General features: G+C 41.5%; 1 long non-coding RNA gene across 1 annotated transcript; it reads right to left on the reverse strand.

Annotated features, from left to right (window-relative positions):
- Positions 1-1,002: 1,002 nt before the first annotated feature.
- On the reverse strand, positions 1,003-3,143 carry LOC145504530 (uncharacterized). The gene is made up of 2 exons (XR_014052271.1): positions 3,018-3,143; positions 1,003-2,757 (listed from the first exon to the last, which is right to left on the reverse strand). It is a non-coding gene; the product is annotated as an uncharacterized LOC145504530 (long non-coding RNA).
- Between the last annotated feature and the right edge of the window lie 13,682 nt (positions 3,144-16,825).

The following is a 16,825-nucleotide window of genomic DNA, read 5'->3' on the forward strand; positions in this document are numbered from 1 at the left end:
ACTTCTTTTGCTCTTGAAACCCTGGAAGAGCAGCCCCATTGAGGCTACATTGAATTAGTTTGAATCCCCCGCTTCTCATCACTTGCTGGGATAAGGGTTACCCAGCCATGGACCTGTCAAGGTCCTGTTTCTATTCTTGGTCTCTTTCCACTGTAGGAGAAAAAGGAAGTTCATTTTAGTTGACCTTAATGCTAGGTAGTGTAACTTCACTTTAATTGAACCTACTTATAAAACTTTCTCACATTTGTATAATGCTCTACAGTTTACAAAGCACCTTCTAAGGCATCAGCTAATTTGATCTTCAAAATCTTTCTGTGAGTTAGCTATTCACACCCCTCCTGTTTCATAGAGTAACTAGGACACAGGCTGTTCTAGGTGCTCGAGTTAGTAAGGAGAGAACATGGGTCTTTGGAGATGTATACATCCAATTTCAAATTAACTTAGCCATTAAGTAATTGTATGACATAAATTCTTTGAGCATTAGGTTCCTCACTTGTGAAGGGAAGAACACAGTTGATTTTTATTTTTACAAATTATTTATTTAGGAACATGACTACTTACTAAAATTTAATTATAATCCCAAACTCTATGCTCATGACACTTTGGGGTGGTCATTAGCAGAGCAAGATGCACAGAGCAACAAAAATCTGAGTTACCCAACATGTATATTTCCAGATGAGGTCCAACAAGGTGAGGCCTTGCCTTCTTGTCTCAGCTCTTATGCTGTGAACAAGTGTCCTTTGCATGGTTTGTTTAGTGTCACGTGTTTTATGTTTTTGTGCATTTTTTAAAATATAATTTCACTGTTTAACATGGCCCCAAGTATAGTGCTGAAGTGCTGTCTGGTGTCTTTAGCTCAGGAAGGCTGTGATGGGCTTTATGGAGTAAATATATGGAGTTAGAGAAGTTTCATTGAAGATCGTGTTACAGTGCTATCGGGGTGGTGAGTTCAATGTTATGAAGTCAATGCTATATATTAAATAAGGTGTCTTTAGACAGAAATACACAGAAAACAAAATGTTTATTGATTGGTTGATGGAAATGTTATGACCAGAGACTCACAGGAACCTAACCCTGTGCTTCCCTTAGGAGCAATGGTTCAGCATTCACATGGCTTTATACAACATCACTGTTACAAATGATAATTGACTATATCTATTTCATGAGATTGCTGCGTATGTTAGGTAAGGACGTGTTTAAAATGTGTAGAATGCTAGTGTTCTAAAATGGGAGACTGTATTCTACCATATGTGGAAACAGAAGCTCAGAGAAGTCGGCTGTCTTATTTAAAATTATTAGACCAGAAAATGGCTCAGGTGAGTAGCATCTCAACCCAGTCTGTCTGAATCCAAAAGCAGTAGACCTCATGGTAAAAGCATACCATGTCTAGGAAGAATCCCACATGGGGAAATTAAGTGCTTCTTAGTTCCATCTGAGTTTGCTCTTCATTTAAACATTTTATCTACATGACTGAATTCTTGAAAACCTCTTTAACCATCCACCATTCCCATCATTGTTCCAGGCTCAGTGCTAACTACATCCCTTCTGATATCTCTTTCCATCACAAGAGGATCCTGCAAAGTGAGCATTTATTGTCATTGTTTCCATTTTAGAGACAGAGAGAAGTTATATAAATTCCTCAAAGTTATACAACGTGGAGAAAGAGCAATGATATTCTGGCTTTCCTGATTTCAGAGCCTCTGTTCTAATCTTGATATTCAGTTCAGTTCAGTTCAGTCGCTCAGTCGTGTCTGACTCTTTGCGACCCCATGAACCGCAGCACGTCAGGCCTCCCTGTCCATCACCAACTCCCTGAGTCCACCCAAACCCATGTCCATCGAGTCGATGATGCCATCCAGCCATCTCATCCTCTGTCGTCCCCTTCTCTTCCTGTCCTCAATCTTTCCCAGCATCAGGGTCTTTTCCAATGAGTCAGCTGTTCGCATGAGGTGGCCAAAGTATTGGAGTTTCAGCTTCAACATCAGTCCTTCCAATGAACACCCAGGACAGATCTCCTTTAGGATGGACTGGTTGGATCTCCTTGCAGTCCAAGGGACTCTCAAGAGTCTTCTCCAGCACCGCAGTTCAAAAGCATCAATTCTTCAGTGCTCAGCTTTCTTTATAGTCCAACTCTCACATCCATACATGACTACTAGAATCTTGATATTAGAGAGTCCCAAATTCTTACTGATTAATATAGATCAGTAAGGAAAAAAACAAACAGACAAACAAAAGACATGCAGAAGGACCAAGAGTTGTCAGCTACAGTTGTCCTTTACCTGCATAAGGATATTAAAAATTTGGTAATGTCTATCATCATTGTATAAAGAAAAGTAATCTTAAATCATAATAGTATAAAGAACTTAACCTCAGATTTGGGAAATCCAACCCAGTCATCTTTATTCACCTTTATGAGAACCTCACCACGGTGACTTCTTTTTCTCATTTCACCCAGAACAGGGCTGCTGTCTTTGTCACAGGCAAGCGGCCCTTGGCAGCCACAGCTCTGTACTTGATTCTACATTATTTCCCCCGATCTAGGCCTGGGAGCATTGTCATGCGTCCAGGGCAGTGGATTAGATCAAATGGCATCTAAAATCACTTTTTCAATTCCAAGGATGACTTTAGAATTTGGTCCATTTCTCCTTCCAGCCCAGAGACAGAGGGGAGGCCGAGTCCAGTGCACTGGCTGTCAAGTCAGTGGCCGCTGGTCCATCAATCTTGTCCTCGACAGGAGCAGGCACCTTGCGAATTGACCTCCAGGAAAAAGAAAGAATGCTTAGCAGTGGCAAATAAGTTGCTCTAACTATTGGGAAACAGAGCACACACATAAATCTCCTTTGGATCTATATTCCTTAAGGAAATTCATCAGGGGAGAGAGGCAACCCATGGAAGGTGAGGGCATAACTCTTGGGCTTTCTCTCTTTCCTCCCTCCCCCGCCCAGGTGGATACCCTTCCGAAATGGAAATAGGTACGAGATAAGTTAGCTTGAGGATACTCTCACTTTTCTACTTACTCATAAAGCAGGAATCTTTTATCGTCCAGGTGGCTGGTGTTCGGTGCCAAGTTCGTGGTCTCTGAAGGAGAAGATTTAACCCCGGAACCAAAGATGGCTCTCAGTCTTTCAGAGCTTTGTGTAGATACTTATTTAAAGTGAAAGTGACAGAAAAAACTTCTGACATAGACATTAGAATCGGGTAGGAGAGTACCCACCCTCCCTAGTTTAAGCAGGGCCTTATGTACTCCCCAACTGGCTACTGAGAATAGATAAAAAGAATACCTCAAGGTTTGTAAAAGTTCCACCAGACTCTTTCCCAAGGCATGCATCCTGAGATAACTTTGGCACAAGATTAGCCAGGGAGAACAATTTCCACTGCATTCTCTGGGCTAGATATACTGTCACTGTGTGATCAGGGGTACAATTTGAGAAACAGGTTCCCAGGCAAGATTTGTTACAATTATAATCATTAACATAGAGCCTAAGAAGAGCATTTCCACCAGTAAGACATTGTGCTGTTCAGTCATTAGTTCTGAACCTAAAGAAAGGCCAGTTCTCAGGTAAGATACATTGTTGCACAAGGCTTAAGGAAGGCATGAGAGAGAATGTTCACCTCCTCCTTAAAGGGCCTCGGACTGACTGTCCAAGCTTTAACTCTTTCACAGGCCTGTGCTTATTTGCTAAAACACTGATAAAATAATAAGAAGGAGCTAATAACTAGTACAGCTTATTAAGTAAATATGATACATTCTGATGACATGCTAAGTTCTTGGCATATTTAATCCTCCTAACAGCCTCGTGAAGTTATTCCATCAGCATCTTCACTTACAGATGAAGAAGTGAGACTCTGAAGGTGAAGGAGCTTGACCCTCTGGGTTACTAATAAATAGGAGAAGCTTGAATTGAAGACCAGACTTCACTTTCACTTTTCCCTTTCATGCACTGGAGAAGGAAATGGCAACCCACTCCAGTATTCTTGCCTGGAGAATCCTAGGGACGGCGGAGCCTGGTGGGCTGCCGTCTATGGGGTCGCACAGAGTCGGACACGACTGAAGTGACTTAGCAGCAGCAGCAGCATGTCTTTCCAAAGCTTCTGCTTCTAACTGATATACTCTGCTGTCTGACCTACAGTCTATACCCTCTTTCTGTATCATTTCCAAATTTTTCAACTTTTTCATTTATCTTTTTTGGTAACCAAGTAGGAAAATAGCCTGGATCAACTCAGTTCATGTATGTGAACCTTACCGTGTGCCAGATCAGAGGTCTGGGGGCACAGATGTGAAGGGTAGACCTCTGGTTTCAAGAAGTTCCCATTGTATGAAGGAGACATGAGCACAGTGACTTTGTTAGGAAACAGTCTGTAGGAGGGGTATTAGAGAAGCTGCATGAATAAAATACCATTTGAGCTAAAACTTAGAGGATAAGGGTTAGGAGTTACCACGCCCTCCAGGTGGAGATGAGAGCAGGAGCAGTGCATGGTGTGAGAAAGGGACCCATGAGACCTTTGTGCTAGTTGGACTGTGAGATGGATGTGGGTGATTGTCATGAAGGATGATGCTCTATTTATCCAGGGGTCACATTATGAAGGGACTTGGATGCTATTCAAGGGATATTGGATTTTATTAAGCAGGTGATGGGGTGACCCCAAAGTTGTTTAGGCTGAGAAGAAATATTATCAGAGCTGAAATTTAGGGGCTTCCCCGGTGGCTCAGTGGTGAAGAATCTGCCTGCCAATGTAGGAGATGCAGGAGACATGTCTTCGATCCCTGTGTCAAGAAGAGCCCCTGGAGGAGGAAATGACAGCCCACTCCAGTATTCTTGCCTGGAAAATTCCATGGACAGAGGAGTCTGGCAGGCTACAGCCCATGGGGCCGCAGAGAGTCGGACACAACTGAGCACACAGGTGGGCATATTTTAAATTTATGGTTAAAGGCTTTGTGCATTATCTCTCCAGCTCATCTGCATTTAACAAGAGACAAGAGAGAGAAACCAAATCTGCGAACCTCGGGTGATGGAATTTCAGACACCAGGGCAGACCTATGATTCCTAGTTCCCTCAGTCAAACCAATTAGATGTGTTGTTTCCAGATGTGGTTGGTCACTTAGCTATTAAGAAGATGGTTAGAAATCCAGATTCCTGGGGTCTACCTTCTCCAGGTGCTAATTCAGAAGATCTGGTCTTGGGACTTGGAATCAATCTTTTTAAATCTAGCCAGCTGAGACTAGTAAGCACTGGCTTACATAGCTACTTCTCACATTGGTTGATTTAGTCATTAAGTCATGCCTGCCTCTTTGCGACCCTCTGGACTCTAGCCCACCAGGCTGCTCTGTGCATGGGATTTCCCATGCAAGAATACTGGAGTGGGTTGTCATTTCCTACTCTAGAATTAGTTTTCATGTATGCGCTGAAAATACTGCTACCAACATCAGTAATTTTATTTAAAGAGAATTATCTCTGAAACCCCTCTCCTCCCAAAGAAAAGGTTTATGTTGCTAGAGGCATGTATTAGCCAGAGAAGCAGAACCAATAGATGTGTGAGTTTAGGCATATGTGTAAATATATATTTAAACCTATATATATATAAACAAAACCAATACGATGTGTATACGCACACACACATCCTATTGCTTCTGTTTACATATCAATATATAAAGAGATTTTTATATCTACTTGTATATAAATATTCATTTCTATTTATATATACAAAGATATTTATTAATTTTATAAGGAAATGGCTCATGGAATTATGGAAGCTGTTAAGTCTCAAGATCTGTAGTCGGCAAGCCAGAGTCCCAGCGAACTGATGGTCAGGTTCCAGTCTGAAAGCTGGCTGGGCTGAAACCGTGTTTCAGTTCAAGTCTGAAGGCAGTGGAGAAAAAAAAAAAAGAATATTCAAACTCAGGAAGTCAGGCAGAGAGAAGTGCCCTCCCCCTCAGCCTTTTTGTTCTCTTTGTTGTATTCAGGTCTTCACCTGATTGGATGAAACCCACCCACATTAAGGAGGGCAAAATTTGCTTTACTCAGTCTACCAATTCGAATGTTAATTTCATCCAGAAACATCCTCACAGACATATCTAGAAAACATTTGACCAAATATCTGGGCACCCCATGGCCCAGTCAAGATGACACATAAAATTAACCATCAGGAGATACCAAAAGGACTTCATATTAATAACACGATCCCTATGATAACAACAAGAACAGGAATCATTATTATTTGTACCCCTTTAGAACCTGACAAGATAGATGTATAACCAGTGTTTGAAAGTGAATGAATGAAACAAGCATATTAGCATCAATGTTTATTAAGTATTTTTCTCAACCTATTATTTTATTTCACACATAATAACTCTGCTGGGCAATTGAAATAGATTTCACTATAACCTGCCATTTTTGAGAGGGTTTGTGCAGGGCACAGAGAGGTAAGCTTACCTGTCCAAGGACACAGAGTAAGTGACAGGGACAAACTCAAGCCCAGAGCCTCCTTTGTGATCTTTCTACCCTCATTCATGGCAGATTAATTCCCAGCAAAAGCATGCAAAGGCCTTCATATCTTCTCCCCTGACCACCAGCAATTTTCTGATCTACATCTATTGCTAGCTCTAAATATAGGAGAGGCGCAAATTAACAAGCGAAAACCAAGAGATATGTTTGCACTTAACGCTACTAACAGGCAGGATAATTACAAGAGTGCTGCTTGACAACAAATTAATAAAAAAAAAAAACTCTCCTGCCAGTCTCAAGTACAAATTACACAGCAGAAGGCAAGGAGAACCTGGGTTTGACAGTTGTAGGATAACAACCTTGAAATATATCTACATTATACAAGGGGTCTTTGGAGGTCTGTCTTATGTACTTGGTTGCAGGCCATGCTAATGAACTGTCTAAATGTTCATCTTTCTGTAGGACCCATCTGTATATCTTTTAGGGTCAAGTTTTGCCATGATTAGGAAAACTGCTTAGTTAGTTGTGGGCTTCTAGTCATTTTATGTGTTTCATATGGTTAAATAAACCTGTCCAATTAATCAGAAGGCATTATATTAATATATAGCTGTTTATCTCACAACCGTTTCTAAGAAACTTCTATGAATAGACTTACATAAATTATTCTTTATTTTCCTATTATGCTTCATAGTTCATTCACTTGACAACTATTTATTCCACGGTAATTTTTGCCAATAACTACAGAGTTGCAGAGACAAACTATAGTCCTTGCTTTGTAGCAGCTCACTATTATAATATGGTGGTTCTCAATTCTGCTTTGTATTAGATCACCAAAGAGCCTGATGCCCAGGCCCCAACCTGGAGATTTTTATTTGCTTGGTCTGAAATGGAGCCCAGATATCAGTATATTTATTTTTTATTATTTTTTAAAAATTTTTGTTTTTTTATTTGGCTGCACCAGGTCTTAGTTGCAGCATGTGGGATCTTTGTTGAGCATGCAGGATCTTTAGTTGTAGCATGCACACTCTTTAGTTGCTGCTTGTAAGATCTGGTTCCCTGACCAGGAATCTAACCCCAGCCCCCTGCATTAGGAGCAGGGAGCCTCGGCCACTGGACCACCAGGGAAGCCCTATCAGTATATTTTAAAGCTTCCCCAAGTGATTGTAACATTCAGAGTCCAGGTCTGGTGAGAGAAACAATTACACAGCCAGATAAGGTGTACCACTTAAAGTAAAAGAAGAGAGATACTGTACATGTAACTGGGTGTGGGATGAGAATGCTAAATGCTTCAGGGAGGGTCTGGAAAGGTCTTGCTGGGGCTGTTAATTTATGTTTGAGGATATCAGAGAGGTTTATTTTTAACTTTTAATACAGTTTTATTATCGTATTATTTGAACTGCATCCTGGAGAATGTAGATGAAAAGGGAAGGGAAAAGAATATAAGGTAGTATTGGTGCAAAGGTTCTTGGGGAAATGATGTCTGTGTCTTCAGAGAATTTTGAGTTGTTTAGTTGAGCTGAGCTTCCCTCATAGCTCAGTTGGTAAAGAATCTGCCTGCAATGCAGGAGACCCCGGTTCGATTCCTGGATGGGCAAGATCTGCAGGAGAAGGGATAGGCTACTCACTCTAGTATTCTTGGTCTTCCCTTGTGGCTCAGCTGGTAAAAGAAGCTGACTGCAATGTAGGATACCTGGGTTCGATCCCTGGGTTGGGAAGATCCCCTGGAGAAGGGAAAGGCTACTCACTCCCGTATTCTGACCTGGAGAATTCCATGGACTGTATTGTCCATGGGGTCGCAAAGAGTCGGACACGACTGAGCGACTTCCACTCACTCACTCACTCAGTTGAGCTCAAGTGTTGAGTGTATGAATTCATTGTCATTAATTCTTTCATTCAAGCACTGTTTATTGTGGATCTCTGCTGTTTGAGGCATTGTGTTAAGTGCTGCCAGGGATTCGAAAATAAGACAAAAGAGATCCCACCACCAGACAAACTCGTAGGCTATTCAAGGAAACACATTGTGAATGATGAAGATGTTGACTATGGTAATGGTGATGATGGTAATATAGAGTGTTCAGTCACGTCTGACTCTTTGCCACCCCATGGACTGTAGCCCACCAGGCTCCTATGTCCATGGGATTCTCCAGGCAAGAATACTGGAGTGAGTTGCCATTTCCTCCTCCAGGGGATCTTCCCAACCCAGGGATTGAATCCACGTCTCCTGCGTCTTTCGCACTGCAGGCAGATTTGTTACCACTGAGCCACTTGGGGGGCCCCAGTAGTACAGTAACCAGAGCTTAAAATTTAAACTTCGACCAGTTACTAAGTTATAATACAAATGAAAATTTAAAGTGAAGCGCCGAATTGTATTATTGCAGATGTATAGAGGAAATGGCCTAAAGTTGAGAGAGTGGAAAGGGAGATGAATAATGAGATATCCTTTAAGGATGTTCTTGGAGAATCTCCACTTTGCAATAAGAGAGGAAGAAAGGGGGAACTGGTCTGCCTCCAACTTTCGCACCAAGTGAGACGGAAAGGACCTGCCTCCACACCCAGTCTCAAAGAGAACAGCCTGTGGTGGAAGCTTTGAGAACTGGGAACTGGCCTCCTTTCTCCCCCAGAAGATAGAGAATAGGGATGAGCACATATATACTGCAATGGATCAGGTAGCAAATTAGACTTTGCAGGAGGCATGTTAACTCTGTCACATATTTGTTTTTTCCATCTTTCAAAAATGTAAAAACCACTCTTAGCTTTGGGGGCTGTAGTTTGCTGACCCTTGTTCTAGGGAAAAAATGGCCTGACCCTTAGAGTAGGAAGCCTGGAAGCAAGGATGGGGATAGGGCCATTATCTCCCATCCAGAATAGAGAGGTACAGCCAGGGTGACCATTTGATTCACTAACCAAGCAGGGATGCTTGGAAGAGTGAAAGGGAGCACTAATAACCAAGTAAGTTAATGAATGATAAGTCATGGCAGTAGGACTAAACCAGAACTCCCCAGGAAAACTGGAGTGTCTGGTCTGGTCACCAAGTGTTTGGGCAATGGCACTGTAAGCCTGACATCTCCAGGCAGTGGGGCCTCTAAACAGTGCTGTCCAGTATGGTAGCCACTAGTCACATCCAATATGGTAGCCACTAGCCAACATCCAGTATGGTCACCACTAGCCATATCCAGTATGGTTGTCACCAGCCACATGTGTCTAATGGGCACTTGAAATTTGGTAGCTGAATTGAAATGTGCTGAAAATGTAAAATATAACCTTGGTTTCATACTAAACACTTAGTTTGAAAAAAGAGTATAAAATATTAATATTTTTATATTGGTTACATACTGAAATGATAATATTTTAGATACATTGGGTTGAATAAATTATTTATGCTAATTTCACATGTTTCCTTTTACTGTTTAATGTGTAGCTACTAGAAAACAGTAAAATTTTCATATGTGGCTCATGTATGTGACCTGCGTTATATTTCTACTGGACAGCACTGCTCTGAAGAGTTCTTCTCAAAACTGTTCATTAGACCAAGAGGCAGCCTTAAACATCTGCCAGACCCAGAGCCCCTAAAGCCAGTTTGCCTTGCTCTGACAAGTCCAAGTAAGACCGTCCCTAACTCTTCTCCCTCCTCCTTTCTCACTTGCAGCTCCTGTGGGTGAGGGGGTGGGTGGGCATGAGAACCCGTATTTATTTAGCTCACAAGCAGAGGCATATCAGAGAAACCAGAGGGCAGTTCTATCAGTCATGCCCTCTCCCTTCCCTCTGTGTGCCTCCATCCGCAAATGGCCAGAACTGGGAGACACGGGATAGGCATGAAATCATGGTGGGGTTTGGTTTATACCTTGTACTGACATTCTCATTTCTGAAGTGGAACTGTGCTTGTGACTTAAAGATCCTATAGAACTGTTTGTTTTCTAAGAATAAGCAGCAAAGTCATGGAGTTTTAATCTGGGGGCAGGGAAAGACTACCCCCATTGAATATATTTATTTTCTATTCCATTATTTATTTAATGTTTTACTGTGAAGACTTTAAAGCCTGAATTAAGGTGGAGAGATTACTGTAACAAACTCTCATTTACCCATTACCCAGAATCAACAATTTCAACTTTTTGCAAATCTTATTTTATCCATTATAGGAGGAGGGACTCAAGTATTTTAAAGCAAATCCTGGACATTATGTTATTATACTCATAAACACTTCAGTATATAAAGGATAAAGATTATGCTTTTAATGTAGCTGATTTTATTTTAAGAGGACAGCAGGAAACTTACAAGTATGTATATTTCAAATATATCATGAATCATGCCTATCAGCACACTAGTATCAATAACAATAATAGGTAAACTGCAGGAACTTTAGAGGTCATTTAATCCTGTATTCTTGTGGAAGTTCACAGTGAGGAAAGGACTTTGCCTCGGGGGCCCAGGAGGCAGATCTGGGACTCAGACCCAGGTCCATCCTCACAAAGTACAAGCTTGCTCATTTGAATCTCACTTGGAGAGATCTGAACCTGGCTTCCTGAGGGCCTCAGCTGAGTCTCTCTAGCATCTCCAAGACATTCCCTTTGCATTTCTATTCTGCAAACCGAGAATCCAAGAGAAACGTCTCTAATATCAGTTGTAATTTAATCAGCAGATTAAATTTGGAGGTCTGCATGGAGCAATAGTTTGACACTTAATGTCTTGGAGAGCCCTTGAGTGATACTTCAGAGAAAAGTCAAGAGCAAACAGATCCTCAAGGTATCCAGGTGCTTTGAGGTTAGAGAGTTGACTTGTGAGGAAGGGTTTTATTAAGGGTTTTGCCCGTGGGCTCTCTGTAGATCCCAGGTCAACTGATAGTCTGAATTCTCTAGCAAGAAGAACCCTTCTGCCAACTTCTTGGAAGCTATCTTTCCCTGACTGTCGGGAATGCTTTGCTTTTTAAGAGGAGAACAAAGACTATCTAAACCAACTATTCTATGCCCCTGGTCCCCAGCCCCTTAACTGCTTCTGAGCATAATGGCAGCCTCAGCTCCTGGGTTCACATCATCTCAATTTAATTGGATGCCTCATATTGCTTAGAATTGATCCAGATCATTCCCTGTTGCTCCTTTAAATCCACTGCTCCCTGTTTCCATTTTACGTGATTTTTCAGTCTTTCCACTGTACCCACCCCTAAATTTGCCTCCAAACTTCCATTTTCTTAAGTCAGTTCTGCTCTGATGGTTCAAGTTGCTCTCTTGTCATCATTCTCTGTTTTGGTCTTTCAGTCACATTCCATAGTTTTCCCATTTTCCAGCTATCAGTGTCATATACACACACCCCTCTCATTTTTCCACTTAATCCCTTGGGGCTCTATTCTTATTGGTATGCATTTCCTTATTTTCCTTTAGAAGTCTCCCTTCCAGCAGTTTTATCTGAAATGTCTAGAGGTCTGTCTAGATATCCGCCCCTTGTTAGTCATGGGAACTTGGGCAAATTACTCCACTATCTTCAGTTTCCTCATCCTTAGAAATCGTGATAATCAAGTGACTCCCTCATAGGGTGGAAAGTCAATGCATGAAACACATTTATAACAGTGACTAGCACATAACAAATGATCATGTGGATTATACACACGTGCTCAGCTCTTGTGGCCAAGAAACGACCTCCATACTAGGAAGATTAAGCCTGGAGGGACTCAGGCTTTCCACCACGTGCTGGGTTCAAACCAATGTTTCCTGTAAGCCTCCAAGCTGTGGATTTGAGCTTAGGCCACAGGCTCAAATGATCTTTTTTGAACTTCATTTCTGCAAAACTTGTTTTGTTGGTTGACATCATTTGGGAACTGGCAGGATCCTGGCCTTTTAATCTCAGGAGACCCCTTGACCCCAGCAGTTTTACCCAGTTTCTCAATGGAAACCAGCTGGGCTTTCAGGGCACCTTGAAGAGGAAAGCTTTGTCTACAAGGTCTGCTATCCTCCTTCCCTGAGAGGAACCATTTGTAGAAGTCAACGTTGAAGTCACCCATTTACTGCAGAAATAGCTGGCATTTCTCTTGATTAAATACTAATAATGATGAAGACAATGGTGCTGAGTTAATCTCATGAAGCAGGCTGTTACACAAAGTTCCTCGTATGGAGATGTAATCTCTGTCCGTGGTTTATCGTTGAGTGAGGAAGCTCAAATATATTCAAAGCTCCTTACAAGAATTCTAGCAATAACAGCTGTAAAAAGCAGAAGAAAGAGTTATTTTAGGTGATTAGTGGCCATGCTTCATGTAGAAGTGGTATTTAAGCACTTTCTTGAACACTTCCAGTTAAAAGGAGAGAACTCATTATTAAGCAGGGTAACCCAGTTTAATGTTGCCTGGGATTACAGGTGGCTATTTCCTATGCTGTTGAATTAAATTTCACATTCCTCATTCTCCCTCATGAGATTATATAGACAGGTCTTAATGCAGAATAATAATTCTATGATTCTAGTGCCTCATCAGAAGAATGGAATAATGATAGCATTTGCTGGGGGACTGGTTGTGGACTTTTTGGAATCTAAGAGAGCTGTTATTCTTCTTGGAAGAAATGTGGTCATGATAAACATTAAAAAGAAAAACAGATCACACATTGCAACTTTTCCGGAAAGGGGGGCTTAGTAATCTGTGCTTCTTCTTATTCTGCTTGCAGTGACTTCAGGTCATAGAATCATTGACTCTTTAAGTTGAAGGGCATTTAAGAGATTTAAATCCAGTTTAATCACTCAGGAGCTACTCCAGAATGGTGATTCCTCTTAGAGCATGTCTAACTGATGCTTGATTAGTTTCACCAATGGGGAGCTCTCTGCTCAGTAGGCATATTTCAGAAATGGTACAATAGGGAAAATATTGGTCAGAGTATCAGACAGAACTGGGCTCAAATTTACTTTACTGTTTATATCGGGAAAGTCATATCATGTTGGTTCTCAGATGTGTCATCTGTAAAATGGGGAAAACATTGCCTATCTCATGGTGCCGTTATATATATGAAATGTTAATGGAAGAAATCTCTCTAATCTCATATCTAGCTTATGGTGGTATTGGATAAATAGTAATTAAAAGTATGTAGGCAATAAATTTTATTTATTATCTTCTTCCTGGGCTGAATATTTTCTTGCCTTCTGAGACTGAAAAATGGACCACATTACTGATGACGTAAAATTGTTAATAAGGCTATAAATGGGAAAGCACACTTTTATTCCCTTTCTATTTTCTAAATTTAATACCTAGTGTTATAGCTTTGAAGTCATGGGCATTTGTTCCAGAAGTGAATGGGGCCTCTGTTGCTGGCCAAAAGAACTTTCCCATAATTTAAAAATAAATAAAATATGAATTGCTCTTGTAGTATGAATCACCTGTCATTTTTTTGGCCATCAGAATGTCCTGAGCTATTTTAACATCCCAGAATATTAGAGCCGGGAGTCATCTTGGAGGTTGTTATACCTAGGGCATTCATTTTATGGATGGAGAAACTGAGGCCCAGACAGACTGTGACTTGTTCAAGGTCTTGCAACCAATATGCGGGGAAGCTGAGATTTAAGAAGAGGACTTCTAACTCCAAATGCCATGACCTGTCCATTGTATCACATTGCTGCTCCCTGGAACAAGACTATTTTCAGGAGACAGTTTTGGTCTCTGCCCAATTGTCAAGACAGTCATTACACATTGCAGTTTTTTCTCTCCTTTATGCATCATCTCTTACCCTGAAGCCTGCCCATAGGAATTTGACAACTGAGTACTGCTTTGAATTTCTCAGGGAAGACAAGAAAGGGTCTGGAGAAGGGAGAAATGTCAGTGGGGATTTGGAAATTGGAAATGATTATAAAACCAATTAACACCTTTTGATTCCAGAAAAGTGATTAAGAAGAATTTAGATAGAGATTGAAGGTCAAGTGAAATGTGTACTAACATGTTTGCAAAGATATGTTGACTCAAATATTCTGGAACATGTTTCATTCTCTTAGAGAAACACATAACTATATTGTAAGGCTTAAGACTCCATGTCATTTAACCAAGGCAACCTGAGACCTTGCTAGTCTGTGTGCAATGCAGCAAACATCAGCTTATTGAGTAATGTTTAAAAATGCCTCCACTTGCTTTGAGATCCAGGCAGGGGGTGGGGGACAAGAATGACAATTTGAGATGATGATGAAGGCCCTGTTGAAATTTGCTCATTCAACACATGTTTACCTACTCTGGGCTAGGCATTGGAGTGGGTATCAAGAATCACACTGTTCTCATTCCTTTAGTCATTTGATAATCATGTAGCATGCCTGTGAGATGCTCGAAATAAGATCCTGTATTCTTTAATCATACTATGCTCTAACCTATTTATTCCATAAAAATTCACCATCTGCTATGTGCCAAGAACTGTGCTAAGCAGTGTACACATCATACATTGCAGGCTTTCAAGATAAGATTGTAGGAATGAAGGATCTATCTACTTAAGCCATGTTTAGCCTGGCTCTAACCTCATCACTGTCACCAAATCTGGAGGAGGATGTTGATGCTACCACCAACTGGGTTTAAAACCAGCTCCTGCCATATATAGGCACAGTGTCCCAAGTTGGGATTCATGACTTTTTTCCAGTTCACAGAACTCCAAACTCTCTTTATCACTCCCCAACTTTGTCTCTCTGAGGAGATTGTGAACTCTCTTAGAATAAGGACTTGGTCTTATTCATCTCCGTTGCCCCCTCCTATAAGACCCAGGGCAGTAGATTACACACACTTCTTTCCTCTGCTTTATTTTACTCATCCTCCAATCTTTCCTCATTCTTTCCCTTCTTCTCTAACTTATTTCCTCTTTCTTTTTTCCCTCCCTCCTTTTCTTTCTTTCCCTTTTTCTATTCCTTCTCTCTCTTACGTCTTTTCCTCTGTTGCCTTTCTATCTGAAAACACTCACTGGGTTCTATGCATTGTACTACGACCTGTGGAATCCATACTACTTGCCCTTGCTGAACTTATAGACTTATAGAAGAGACAGCCGTGAGCATAGGAAAGTCCAGCACTATCTAATGAGTAGTTGATGGAAGCAGCACTCGATATAAGAGCACAAAGATCAACTCAACCCTGAGATAGGGTATGGGGACTGTCAAAATTTCTTATGGAATGAAGGCCCAAGAGTGAGAGTTCACCAGACACACCAAAAAGTTGGAGTGTAGTCAAGGTGGGATGGGCCCAGGCAGAGGACACCATGTCCCCAAACCCATAGAGGAGTGCTCCTTAGGGGAGCTACAAATGTACATTATGCCTGGAGTCTGAATACTAGTGAACACTGGCGAAGTAAATTCCTGATTCTGGAAATTCCATGTCAGCTGGCCCCTAGGCCTTTCCTTACCAGCTATATCTCTAAGGTCTTAGCCTTGGGCAAATGCCCATTCTGAGTCCCTGACTCCAATGGCCAGAAACTTTATACTAAGTGGTTAAAAGGACATCCTAGAAGGGTAAGGGAAGTGACTGAAAGTTTACTGCAAACAGCCTGGGGAGGGACTTATGGGTCCGGGAAGGGGATTGGGAGATAGGGATAAAACCAGGGTTTGAGAACTCAGCATATTAAGATCTGTGGTCATTAGGACAGGCTGGATTCAGACATGCCAGCAGCTAGAAAAGAGCCCCAGCTACTGAAGTGAAGCTAGAAAGAGAAAAGGAGGGAGAGGGAGATAGGGGCAAGAGAAGGAGGCAAGAACCAAGAGAGAAGAAAAGACAGACAGAAAGAAAGAGAATATGAGTGTTGAGTTGGGGGTGAAAGCACTTGGAATGGACGCATTATGATCATCAGTTTTACTTTTGAAATTCCACCTGTGTACACAAGAGCTGTGGTTTCTGAGCCTTGGTCTTATCTGAAAAATGGCTTGATGATGCCTAAAACTAGGCATTATTATGTGGAGTAAATAAGTTATATTAAAGTGCCAAGCAAATTGTCTGACTATTAGTTGCCTTGTAAGTGGGAGTCCTTTAAAGTTTTAGCTAAACAGATAAGTGGGCAGACATTGGCTAGGGAGGCGGGATGCTGCTGATAAGAATGAGGAAGAGCCTCAAATTTCTCCAAATTACCTGGTAAATTAAATAGGTTGGGGATACACATGGCAAAGACAGGGACTACTCTTGGTGGTTAAGAGTACCATCAACTACCCACCTGATAATAAGCAGGGCAGGGATTGAAGATGGGAGCCAGAGTGGTGGCATGGTTAAATGCCTCAGCTCTGGAGCCAGAAAAGCTGCGCTCAAATGCTAACTCCACTGCTGGTAGAGATGGCAGGTTACCTAACCTCTCTGAGTTCAGTATCTTTACCCATAAGGTAGGGATGATTACCCTGTGTGTTAGTCGCTCACTTGTGTTTGACTCTTTGAGACCCCATGGAATGTAGCCTGCCAGGCTCCTCTGCCAGGC

The sequence above is a fragment of the Giraffa tippelskirchi genome, chromosome 5 (assembly GCF_054371585.1).
Source record: "Giraffa tippelskirchi isolate mGirTip1 chromosome 5, T2T-mGirTip1v1.2.pri, whole genome shotgun sequence".
NCBI lineage: Eukaryota > Metazoa > Chordata > Mammalia > Artiodactyla > Giraffidae > Giraffa > Giraffa tippelskirchi.